This window comes from Podarcis bocagei (assembly GCF_964188305.1).
Source record: "Podarcis bocagei genome assembly, chromosome: 8".
In the NCBI taxonomy this organism is placed as follows: domain Eukaryota; kingdom Metazoa; phylum Chordata; class Lepidosauria; order Squamata; family Lacertidae; genus Podarcis; species Podarcis bocagei.
In genome coordinates, this window is record NC_138133.1 from 17768221 (window position 1) to 17781463 (window position 13243).

Here is a 13243-nt window from a genome sequence, read left to right on the forward strand (position 1 = left end):
GCTAAACATGCCCAGCTCCCTTAGCCGTTCCTCATAAGGCATCGTTTCCAGGCCTTTGACCATTTTGGTTGCCCTCCTCTGGACACGTTCCAGTTTGTCAGTGCCCTTCTTGAATTGTGGTGCCCAGAACTGGACACAGTACTCCAGGTGAGGTCTGACCAGAGCAGAATATAGGACGCACCGGACCATAGGACGCACCGGCCCATAGCAGGGGGAGAACAGGGGGATATTTTTTTTCCCTTGTTCTCCCCCTCAAAAACAAGGTGCATTCAAGAGCAGGTCGGGGAACAGTGCAAAGGCTGCTCACAGCCTTGCCGCTGCCCCCCCCCCAGCTTGTGGGGCATGGCGGTGGGGGGAAGCACTGCTTTCCCCCACCGCCAACCTCAAAGATTCCTGAAGCCTTTGGAGCGCAGCTGCACTCCAAAGGCTTGAGGCTTCGGGGACATCCTTTGTAGCCTCAGCAGGGCAGCAGGGTGCCTTCACCCCGCCACCCTGTGGAGGCTTTCCGCAGCCATCCCGAAGCTAGAACAGCTGCAGGCTGCTATCCACAAGCCTTCGGAGCCCGCGGGAGTTCCTGCCAGACTTGCGGATAGCTGCCCTAAGCCCGGGTTGCCCAGTACTTATCTATTTTAGTCGGGGGTTACACAACTCCATACCCTCCAACATTACTCCAATGAATGTAGGGACTTCCTAAGGAAAAGCGAGACATTTGGGGATCAAATCAGAAACTTGGATGGCTTCTGTAAATCTGAAACTGTCCCTGGAAAATAGGGACACTTGGAAGGTCAGCTTCAGTAGACTACTTGGAAAATTGGAAGCATAGGAATGATAAGCCTGAGGGTGACAGATGCCAAATTTGAGGTAAAAAGATAAGAGATGTTTTATTTAGAGCAAATTAAACAATTGACAACAGACTCTGGCATGCTAACAAGTGCTGTGTGCTTTTCTTTCATAGACTTTGCCAGAGGTTTTTCCAGAAACCTTTCTCCATTCTGGAGAATGCTTTGTTGTGTTAGGTCAAGGAAAATGTGTAGTATGTGCTACTGTCAAAGACTAGTGAAACATGGTTGCCATTGTTATTAAAATGCTTTTGTTTCCCCAGCTTGTGAAATTCATTGGGCTTGTGAGTCGTCACCTGCTGCTGCTAAGTAATGGTTTCTGGCCAATTTTAGCTCTGGCAAGATTGCCATAGATCAGGCCTCAATCCTGAAGAATTTACAGTTGGACGTTAGATGTGAAAGGAGATGGGGAGAGGAAATCACAAGTGATGGGAACATATAGTCTGGGAAGCATAGAGAAGGGGAAAGTATATCAGAGGTGCACAGTGGCTGGTTTTTGGTTATCAGTTTTTGAAGGTACAGAAGAGCCTTAAGGAAAAAAGTGTGAAGTAGATTTAGTGGGCAGTTGTGTGACTACAGTGGTACCTCGGGTTACATACGCTTCAGGTTACAGTCTCTGCTAACCCAGAACTTTGCTTCAGGATGAGAACAGAAATCGTCCTCCAGCGGCATGGCGGCAACAGGAGGTCCCATTAACTAAAGTGGTGCTTTAGGGTAAGAACAGTTTCAGGTTAAGAACGGACCTCCGGAACGAATTAAGTACGTAACCAGAGGTATCACTGTATTTCCTTCCCGCCCCCCATTGCAATATTTAAAGGCTGGGCTTGCCAGCTGAACAGATATTCTCCTGTTGGGCCTCCTACTGTGTCTCAAAGAACCATGCAACATGCAGAAATCAGCCTGGGTGGTTGTAGGATATGAGAGCCAACATAACTCCTGCCTATGCCAAGCAAAAAATCAGGAGCTAGTAAAAGTTAGCAATGTTGTTAAAGACAGAGGAGCCTGGTTAGGATAAACGAACATTTGCAACCCTTATTTCTAAGCTCCACCCATTTTTTAAAAAAAATGAATTGGTTGCTGCAGGTCGTTAGGGAAGGAGCTGCACCCACTAAAATTTGGCAACTCAAAGATACAAGAGTCAGGGATAGAGGGAGGTAAATGTAGGGGTGGCTGTGTAGCTTTATCTACTCAATTCCCTCCTTTTCTCTTGTACCCTTTAAAAAATAGGCTTGTCAAATGTTCTGAAATCCCCTCAGTTCTCTGGCTAATTCTGCCAAAAAGAAAACCTAACCAAAACTCTGGCGGAAGATGTACTGAAGGAGTAAGGAGAAATGTTTCTCATTTCCTCCATTAAGCATGGAGTTGGACTATATTATATTCAATAACCCTTTTATCTCTGCCCCAAGGAACTGCTGAAGCTGGAATAAGTGTAAGGAAGGACACCATACTATATCAATATTGCCTGAAGAATATATCCTTTAAGAGTATGCCTCTTAAGAGCTGAAATTTCCTGGCATTTTGGAGCATGTGTGAACGTGAGAAGCTCTTTAACACATCAAGTTAAATTGGAAGAGTTTTGTTGTTAATTTATGTTTTAACTGAGTGCATTTATACCCTGATTTTCCTCTAAAGAGCTCGAAGCAACATACATAATTATGGCCATTCCATTCTTTTATTGACAACAATGCTACAAGGTAGCTGAGGCTGAGAAACTCTAAGTAGCCCAAGATCAACTAATTTCATGTCTGAGTGTGGATTTGAACCTGAGTGTGGAGTTTCTCTTGCCTTTGTCCAACATTGTAAACACTACAAGACACTCATATGATTGGAGTCTGAGGATAGGATTTGAGATTTTTAATACAGTCTGCTGCCCTGTCCACTCCCCACTCTCCAAGATTTCCAGGGTTCTGAATGAGGGTTAGGGGAATATGTTCAAAAGAAAGTATATTATCTAGGTTTATGTTGGCTATCCTTATTCCATCTTTTATTCAGATCTGCAAGAGTCTTAGCAAGATTCAGATTATCGTCATTATTTTTTGAAGAGAGAGATTCAGTGTTTTGCAATGGGTCAGGGCAAAGACTATGAAACACTGACTTTGATGGAAATCTTTTGATTTTCCCCAGTAATAAGGAACTAAAAACTCCTGTTTGCTTTGCTTTGCTGGGAGAGGAAGCACCCTGTGTACTTCACATGATTCATGCAAATCAATTTGTGCTGTTTGTGCCAATTCTTAGGGAGGGGGATCAGTCTATATTGGTTAGGGTAAGGTGGATGAGATGAACGTCTTGAATCTGTGGAAGATTAATTATATGACAGACCTTCTATTTATTAGAAACATGAAAATGCAAATTATTAGATACTGCGAGATTGATTTTCTCTATTCCCATGTTGAAGAATGACCTTCTCCTAGAGATACATTAAGTACCTTCAATTATGGTGTTCCATTGCTTGATCAAGAAATATTTATTTGTGAGGGGAAACACTGATTTTTAGTGCCAGCTCTAGTGGATTTTTTTTTAGATATCTGTGGTACTTGTGCTTTTTAGTACCTGACTTTTTATTATATTGATTTTTTACCTTGTAAACTACCTTGTTGTTTTATAATGAACAAGGCCCTGTGGAACACCCTTTGGAATGCCCTCCCATCAGATGTGAAAGAGATAAATATTTATATGACCTGTTTGTCAGCCCCTGTATGGGCAGACATTTTGTGAGGCCCGGCCCTAATTCAACAGAGGCCACTCCACTGAGCATGCTTGAAACAATTTACTGCCAAAGAAATGTGATATGTGATTTGCTGACACAGGTAGTTCCAAAACTGGGGTGTCCTTTTGGGAGAACAGAGTAGCACCCCAACATGTTGAGCTTCAGGTGACATGCTGTCCTGTGAACATAGGAGCACCTACATTTTGAATATGGATATGAATGGATGGTCCTCTGTCATGGATGCTTTAGCGGAGATTCCTGCATTGCAGGGGGTTGGATTAGATGACCCTTGGGAATCCCTTCCAACTCTACAATTCTACAATTCTATGGTTCTATCTTAAAAAGCAGAGACATCACCTTGCCAACAAAGGTCCGTATAGTTAAAGCTATGGTTTTCCCAGTAGTGATGTATGGAAGTGAGAGCTGGACCATAAAGAAGGCTGGTTGCCAAAGAATTGATGCTTTTGAATTATGGTGCTGGAGGAGACTCTTGAGAGTCTCATGGACTGCAAAAAGATCAAACCTATACATTCTGAAGGAAATCAGCCCTGAGCGCTCACTGTAAGGACAGATCCTGAAGCTGAGGCTCCAATACTTTGGCCACCTCATGAGAAGAGAAGACTCCCTGGAAAAGACCCTGATATTGGGAAAGATGGAGGGCACAAGGAGAAGGGGACGACAGAGGACGAGATGGTTGGACAGTGTTCTCAAAGCTACCAGCATGAGTTTGACCAAACTGCGGGAGGCAGTGGAATACAGGAGTGCCTGTTGTGCTCTGGTCCATGGGGTCACGAAGAGTCGGACACGACTAAACGACTAAACAACAACAACATGGTTCTATGAAAAGGCCCTATGTCAAATCGATGCACTTCAAAGGCACAGGTCCCTTTGCTTGGAAAAGAGGATTGTGTGAGAGATGACTTTCATACAAACTGATACCATTGCAAATGTTACAGACATTTTCAGAAGTAACTGCAACAGAGAGCTCTCATTTAAAAAACAAAACAAAAACCAACCATTTTGCACCCCCATCAACATCTCCTTACCGCTGTTTTCCAGCCCGCCACTCCCCCAAAATGTACTTCCCTTCTCAAAATCAAAATGCCCAATGAAACAGCACAAACAACACAGCTCCTTCTGATATACTGTACAGAACACAGAAACCAAAAAGGGGAAGAGGAATCCAGCCTCTCTCTTTGAAGATCAGTTGCTTGAGAAACGCGAGTAGTAGCCAAACTTCAAAGAGAACGTGGCCTTCCTACCTGGCTGAAGCACTTCAGAGAGAGCTAATTTACCTTCTCTGGTAAAATCAAGCCTTCGAGCAGGTTTGCTGACTGTGAACTGCTAAAGCTAGTGGACATTTGAACCTAGGTATCAATCCCTTTGAAGTTTGCCCACAGTAGTCATTAGCATTTCAGAGATGGCAGAGCTACCCTTCCCCCCACCTAAAAAATTCCTCCCCACCTTAGGAAGTTAATATCAGGGTTGAACTTTCTGCAAGGGGTGGGGGATCATGCGCTTAAAAGGACAACATTTAAACAAGGCAATGTCTGCAGGTACCTGGCTACAATGAAATCCTAGCAGTTCAAAAGCACACCAGTGCAAGTAGATAAATAGGTATCGTTGCGGCGGGAAGATATATGGCATTACCGTGCACTCTGGCTTCCATCACAGTTTCCCGTTGTGCCAGAAGTGGTTTAGTCATGCTGGCCACATTACCCAGAAAGCTGTCTGTGGACAAACGCCGGCTCCCTCAGCCTGAAAGGGAGATGAGCACCACAACCCCATAGTCACCTTTGACTGTGGATCCATCCAGGGGTCCTTTACCTTTTAACGTGAATTCCAGTGGATTTTGAAGGCTGGGCCATAGTTTAGCTTACATGGGATTGAGTGCAGACACAGTTGTATAAGCCAGTACCACTTAGTGGGAATGCACACACAGTTGCTGCAATGTTTTGCCATCAACTGGGTCGTAAGTCCTTCAATAGACCATTACACTGGGGCCAAGGGTTTGTTGGTTTATTTGCTTTATTAAACAAATTTATAGACCACATCACAGCAAGAAGCCATCAAAATGGTGTATATGTTAAAAACAGAATGAAATGGAAACCCAAACTCTAAAATCAGTTTAAGAAGCTCTAAAATAATAAGGCCATACATACAAACTGTAAATACAACAGAGCAATGCACTGGCCTGACATTGTTCAGAAAGAAGCCAAAGACCTTTGCAAATATCACCTAATGAAAAGCTCAGCAACCTTGGACTAATTATGATCTTTTCTTTTCTTTTTAAGGCAATGGAAGTCATTACAGGAACAAAGACATTTATTACATATCTTTTAACAGTATTTAACCCATTGTAAAATGACATGATGAGGCACATTTTAATTAAAATGAAATGAGAAAAATCAGTTTAAAATCAGTGAACCACCTGAAGCTTTCAGGCTGTTTAAAAAAGACATTTTCAGCAGATAAACTAAGGTTCTTTAAGCTTCAGTTTAATAGCAGGAGGAAACTCTAGGGTATGTTTTATTGGGCTGTTAATATATACCTCTACTGGCTAAATGCACTTGGTCACACAATGAAACCCAAAAATGTATTAATTGGCCAATAAAGCATGGTCTGTCGAGTCTTGATGCCACAATGTAATGACAAAAGCATTTGTTTACAAAATGTCCCCAGACAACAATTAGTAACTCACAGAAGGGGATCAAATATGTGGACATGTGGACATGCAAGTATAGAAACAGATGGCTGCATCAAATGTGATGTTGACATGTTCTTTGCTTGCATTGTATATTGTGCATGCAACATTCAGATTCAAAACCTATACAAAGCTCCCTTAGATCAGGACAAATTTGTCTGGGTGCAAAATTGTTAGGGGTGCAAAATTTCAACACCTGGTACTGCCTCAATACAGCTGTGTGCTTCCATCACTGGACTCTGTTGAAAACGGATTCTCCATGCGAACCAGGAAGTGACGTCTCCAAAAAGCAGAACAACTCCTCTTTTTCTTATCTCTGTGGCTGCGATCTCCTAGGTGACGTGGATGCCATTAGGCAGTTGAATGTGCAGGCATACTCCATCCATTTCCATCCCTTCCACCCCCATCCACATGGCCTCAGGTGCTGGCAACCCATGCTATGCCACTGATAGGGCCTTCTCTGTGGTGACTCTTTATTCCTTGAATTATGTCAAACACATTCATCAAGGCCTAAGGGCCATCTTAATCTGGGTGTTTAGGGTTTTTTTTTCTTTTTTAAAAAAAATTGCTCCTGTGTTAGTTATTGGCATTTGATGTTTACCTGGGCTTTAGCAAGCTACTCTGTCATTGTTTTACTGGGATGCGTGTATATTGTTTTCTTTTTAGTCTACTGTAAGCTACTCTGGGGTCTTGGATGAAATGCAATATGAAAATGGCATGAGTTATAATATTATATTTAAAACAATGTTTGCTGTGTTATTTTAAGAAAAGTGAGTCCTCCTCTCAATTGACATCCATCTCATCCCAAATAAACAGAATAATTCATTATTAATTGTTCCTACAAATAGGATTTTCCTGTTGGCTCTATTCTCCCTTGAAAGTGCGTGCCCTTACACTTGAAAAAGCAACACAACATTGCAGGACCTCATAGTTATAAATTATTGAATCTCAGCAGCTATTAAAGGAGCAGCCCACCTCCAAGGCAAGTTCACCTGACATGAAAAAAGGGAAATTTTCTTGCAAGCCTGTTCATGTTCCTCGGGAGATTATGGGTGAAAGTACTCATCCATGCTGAAATATAGCCATTGGAGATCCAATTGACCAAGGTAATCAAGGTGATTAATGCAGGAATCATTGCCCTCACTCTCTGATTATGTCATTTGCATTCTGTGAGGTCATTATACTAGGGTTACCAGACATCCCCGTTTCCCGGGGACAGTACCCGGATTTGCGAATAAGTCCCTGGACAAATTCCATCCCTGGAACGTCCCTCGATTCCATCTAATGTCCCCAGGAAACACAGCAGTGGCAGTCTCAGCAGCCCGGAGCAGTTGGCTCTGGCTGGCTTCAGGAGCTGCTCAGAAGTCCCCATATGATGGAGGTGCAGGGGCTCTAAGATGCAGCTTCCGGGCTGCCTCCACCTTCCCTGACCCCAGCAACTAAGCTGGGAAGGGAGGCATCGCGCTGCCTATCAGAGCTTGTGTGCAAGCAGGAGAGGACAGGGATCTCTCAGTTAGGCAACGGGAAGCTTCCCTTCCCAGCTGAGGGATCCCCACCTCCTCCTGCTTGCACGCAAGTAGGAATGGGATTGGGGCTGCTTTGATGGGAAGGGAGGCATCGCGCTGCCCGAGTCTTGCCGCACCGCCACTCTAGGCCCTCCTTCTCTGCCTTCCATGCCTGACCCACCGCACACCGCTTCCCCACCACCACCACCATTGAAGAACCAACAACTCATGGGCTGCCCGGGTTCATGGAGAAAGGAAATAGAAGCCCAGGAGGAAGGGGAAACGTGGCGAACATGTAGTATTTATTTATGTATTTATTGATTTAAAGTGTCCCTGGATTCATTGAAAAAAATCTGGTAACCTTACATTATACCATCAGTTGCTACCATTATGTCATCATATTCACTACATGACTCTTCATGAAAGGAGCCTTTGCACCTATACCCAGGAAAGCTCACTGCTGCTTACAGCAGAGTAGTGTAACCTCTGACCCTCCAGATGTTGTTGGCCTCCAACTCCGATCAGCCCCAGACAGCATGACCAATAGAGTCAGGTATAATGGGAGCTGGTGTCCAATCACATCTAGAGGGCCACAGGTTATCCATCTCCGCCTTAAAGATCAAATCCAAATGTCCCATGACAATACTGTCCCATTGCGTCATTGATGCTTTTTTACGCTAGCCACAATTGTGATCTTTGTAAAACTATTTAAGGAGACAGGCTATCATATGTTTCTAACACAGTGTTTGGGAAATCATTTCACAGTCAATTAGTCTGGCTCAGCTCTATGTCATTTTGTGCAACCTTCTATTTCTTAAAGAAGTTACTTACTTCCCTGTCTCATTTCCCAAAAAGTGCATTTCACATTCTGTTGTTTGTTTTTGTTTCTTTATTTATGGCTTTTGTCTGCAGTGCTGTTTTTTTAAAAAAAGTTTGACTTTATTTTCTAGCACCAAAGTTCTACTTTCACCAAAAACGGTTTTCTACTCAGGAACACTGGAAATTTGCACACACACACACACACACACCCCATGTTCTCTGCTCCTAACCTGCACACAGTTGAATCTGTGATATTTTTTACCCCATTATCAGCTTCTTTGCATTCAACTGGATACTACTTTATTTCTGCTCGAAAAGACTCATAATAAGAGTGTCTCCTGATAGCAGAACTGGGACAGATAAATATGCAAGTCATTCTCCACCTATACTGGTTTTCTTGCTTCCCTGGAATACATAAAAGGGATTAAGAACCAAAATATATTCACATAATTCCCAACCATGAGACTACAAAATTCTTCTGAAGCCCACAGTCATAGATATACCAGTACATTATATGATGACATAAATGTCAAATCGGAGCAATCAAAACCCAGTGTCTGCCAGCAGGAGCCTAGTTTGGAATAGGCAGGTCTCCAACTGATCTCTAACTTAACTCAGTTCTGTAAGTCCCCAAAATGTCGCAGCCAAAGCAATGTTCACAGCAGATAGCTTTTATTGTCAAAAATAACACTTACAGTCACTTCTGCAGCTCTGGATATCTATGTACACCAATCTAATGGCTAGGCAGCTATTCCCGGGTCAGTTGCAGCAACAGGGGACCACTCCCCCTCCCATCAGTTTATGTACCTTCCCCTGGCAGGCTGCATGCACACAGCCAGAGACTGTGCATGTGTGGAAACTACCTCTACTCTTCCCTTTTCAATCCCCTCCTGGTTCTGGGAGGCAGTGGTGCAGGAGAGGGTGAGGAAGCACATAGCCCATGGGTAGGCAAACTAAGGCCCAGGGGCTGGATGTGGCCCAATCGCCTTCTCAATCCGGCCCGGCGATGGTCCGGGAATCAGTGTGTTTTTACATGAGTAGAATGTGTGCTTTTATTTAAAATGCATCTCTGGGTTATCTGTGGGGCATAGGAATTCGTTCAATTTTCTTCTTCAAAATATAGTCTGGCCCACCACAAGGTCTGAGGGACAGTGGACTGGCCCCCTGCTGAAAAAGTTTGCTTGCTTGACCTGACTCTTCCTTCTTATCTTCCGTCCCTTCCTCTGCTCCACCCTTCAGCTATGAAGTTTCCCCTGCTTCTGATTCTTGCCTCCTGGCTGGTAAGGGTCCCCACAAACCACTGCCCCTGTCTCCCAAGTCAGATTCCAGTTCCACTGCCCCTAGTGCACACTTGTTAGCATCTTGCCAGTCCCTGATGCAAATGGAGCATTGCAGGGGCAGGGCAGGGGGAGACCTAGCCCTATTCCAAACCCTGCTATAACCTAGTGAGCCAGAGGAAGTTACAGTGACCAAAAGGGTGATGGAAGTCAAACACTATTTTAAAGACACGTTGGAGTAATTTGCAAAGTTGGAGGCGTAATTTACTCCAGCCTATTTTTTCACTGGCTTCCTTTAGTTTGGATTGCTCTGCAGATCGATGTACTATTCTAACACTTGCATTCTGCCCCTCCCCAAGGATGGAAGAGGATTCTTGTCCCTCTTGCTTATGACTCAGTGGAGGTCTCTACCCACTCATCGCCTTGTCTCACCAGCTGGTGTTGACCATAACTGTTAACATTTAGTTTTGCACACATTTCATTTTGAACACAACATGTTCTACGCATAGGAGGTGATTTGGGGATTTAGCACAAAGTGCCATCAGCATGCTGCAGACACTCCAGCTCTCTTTCTCATCAGATTCAGCTGGGTTTCTATGGAAGAAGAGCCCTCGTCTTTTGAAGTGTGGTCCTGATGCCTTGACTCAAAGATGCAAACCCACCATGGCTGTCCTCCATTCATAGGTCGCAAGAATGACTGTTATTTCCTATTCAACAGATGTGGGGCCTCCAGAATATCTGGACCACTTCCTTCCTGATGCAGCAAAGCTGTCCTATGACACTTATTGATTGCCAATCTAGAATCCCAAAGGGAGATATTATCTTGCATCAAGTGATTCCAAACCCATACCCCTGTTCAAGAACCAATCTCTGACATGACGTGTGAGAAAGCAGTTTCCAACACTGATCTTTTGATAAACTTTCACCCCTAACTTCTTATCTTTTTTTCTCAGTCTCCAGGTTTTAAATTGAAACTCTGCTTCTGTCACTGACATTGTTTTTGTTTATTGGAACTGTCTGGTCACTTTGTCTGTCATATTTAGGTGATGACTCTGTGCCCTGCATTGGCCTTACACAGCAAATGTACAGGATACCTTTTTATTTTATTTTTAAAGTCAGTTTCTCGTCACTCCTATCAGAAAACAGCAGCGCGCATTGCCAAAAGAAGAAAAAAGAACAAATAAACAATATTAAATTGAATATGAATATGAATATGAATATGTCATGGATTTCTTTCCTTGGCAGCAATGTTTGCCATTTTCTCTCATTACCCATTACCCATATTCTTATGCTAAATTGGAAATGATTTGTATTATTCTGAATGTTTAATATTTCGTTTAGAAATTATTCAGTTACTAATTGAATACTTGTTTTTAGGAAGTTGATGATTTTTTTCATGAAAGGTCAAGGATAATTAAATGCTGGCTTACTTTTAAGCTTATTTTATATTTTATATTTTATATTTGTAAATAAAATGTAAAGGCAAGCCAGATGATTCTATTGTGCCATTTCTTTCTTTTACAGTGCAGCAAGGTAAACTAATAATTATGTTAGACTAACATTAAAGCTGGTTGTCAAATCAGATAGTGATGGCCATTTACCTTTGTTTAGATTCTTGCTTGTCTCCAAATATAGTATTGAATTGAATTTTATTAATATGGTCAAAGGAGAGAGAAGGGAGAATTGCTGGAGCTGGAGGGGGCTAGAGGAGTACGCAGGGAAACTGGAGGCTGTGCCTTACAACACTGTGATTCATTTTATTTTTCTATTCTAATATACTTATTCCACGTCTTCGCCCCTCCAAATATAGTATTTCTTTAAAATTCTAATTCTACAAAAAAATACTTAGTTCATTATACTGTAACATGAAATGCCTGGATGACTCAACCAAATGGATTTAAGTGTCCATCTCTGAGTAGGTGGAATGGTATAGGTCAGGGGTCAGCAAACGTTTTCAGCAGGGGTGTGGTCCACTGTCCCTCAGACCTTATGGGGGGCCGGACTATATTTTGAAGGGGGGGAGAATGAATTCCTATACCCCACAAATAACCCAGAGATGCATTTTAAATAAAAGCACACATTCTACTCATGTAAAAACACCAGGCAGGCCCCACAAATAACCCAGAGATGCATTTTAAATAAAAGGACACATTTTACTCATGTAAAAACAAGCTGATTCCTTGACTGTCCACGGGCCGGACTTAGAAGGAGACTGGGCTGGATCCGGCCCCCAGGCCTTAGTTTGCCTATCCATGGTGTAGGTGTTTTAGGTAATCCTCTCAAACAAGAAAAGGCTAAGCTGAAGAACAATGAATATTGTTTGGAAGTCTTTGCACTGCAGGCAAAGACAGGCTCTGGTCATGAGGTGGCTGGCTGAAATGAAGAGTGTAAAGAATTATGTAGAATACCAAATGGGGGTGGAAGTGGCAAAGCAATGCTTTTTATGTTGTGCAGGGGATATTAGCAGCTTTAAAGCATATCATATTATAAAATATACAATATGGAAAGAGGGCTTTTTTAAAAAGAAAGAAAGAAAGAAAAACATACTATTCTGTGATTATATTGTGTGCTTTGGGGACGGATGATTTGTATTGGAGTAACACACTGCATTCAACTAGCAGGCAATGCGGTTCAGTCCTATAAGTCCAGTCCAGGAACTTCTCTCTTTGATCCCAGAGATAGAACCTCTTGCTTAATGCAAACTTCTCTGCTATGCAAATGCAAACATCTCTGCTTTGCAAATGCAAACTTTTCCACAAGTTTTAACTTCAATATTGAGCTAGAGTGGATGTTTTTGGCTTGATAGCCTGAAACTCAAAAGTATAGTTGAATTCATAGTTGAGATACCTGCTATGGAGATGCACCTAATTGTGTGTTCATACCCATAAACCTCCCCCCTAAATAAATTCACACTTGACTCAAATTTTAGTTTTGGTTTTCAGCAGAATTTAGACCACAACTTTATTGACTACAGAAGGTGAGTGGTTGTATAGGCTCTGGTTCGACTAGCTCCCTGCACCCTTGCAGGCAGCACTGACCCAGAGCTCTATCATAGGTCAGCCAAGGGTGAACACCTGGGTAGGCAAAAAGCCAGGAACAGACTATGTTCCCCTCCCAGATGACCCCCTGGACTCAGGCACAGGCACAGGCACAGGCACAACCTCCTCTGGGGGGTTGACCAAACCAGGTGAGTCCCTGGATTCCTTTAACACAATACCCTTCACATAGGCGTGGGGAGAGCGTTCTCCCATCCCTATCACCTGAACCAGAGCCTATCCGCAACCTTACAAGTTGTGATGATTTGCTACGCAGCAGGTGAAACCCAAATGACAACAGCCAATCAGCCAAGTGGGGAAAATTCCTGCTGTGCCCCTGTCCCGACGACAGACGGC

At 43.1% G+C, this 13243-nt stretch overlaps 1 protein-coding gene and 1 long non-coding RNA gene across 2 annotated transcripts in view; one reads left to right on the forward strand and one right to left on the reverse strand.

Annotated features, from left to right (window-relative positions):
• CDH12 (cadherin 12) overlaps nt 1-13243 on the reverse strand; it is a 689773-nt gene that overhangs the window by 641021 nt on the left and 35509 nt on the right. The gene's annotated exons all lie outside the window — the stretch shown is intronic.
• On the forward strand, nt 7077-11051 carry LOC308592594. Its single transcript, XR_014010571.1, has 2 exons — nt 7077-7356; nt 10570-11051. It is a non-coding gene; the product is annotated as an uncharacterized lncRNA (long non-coding RNA).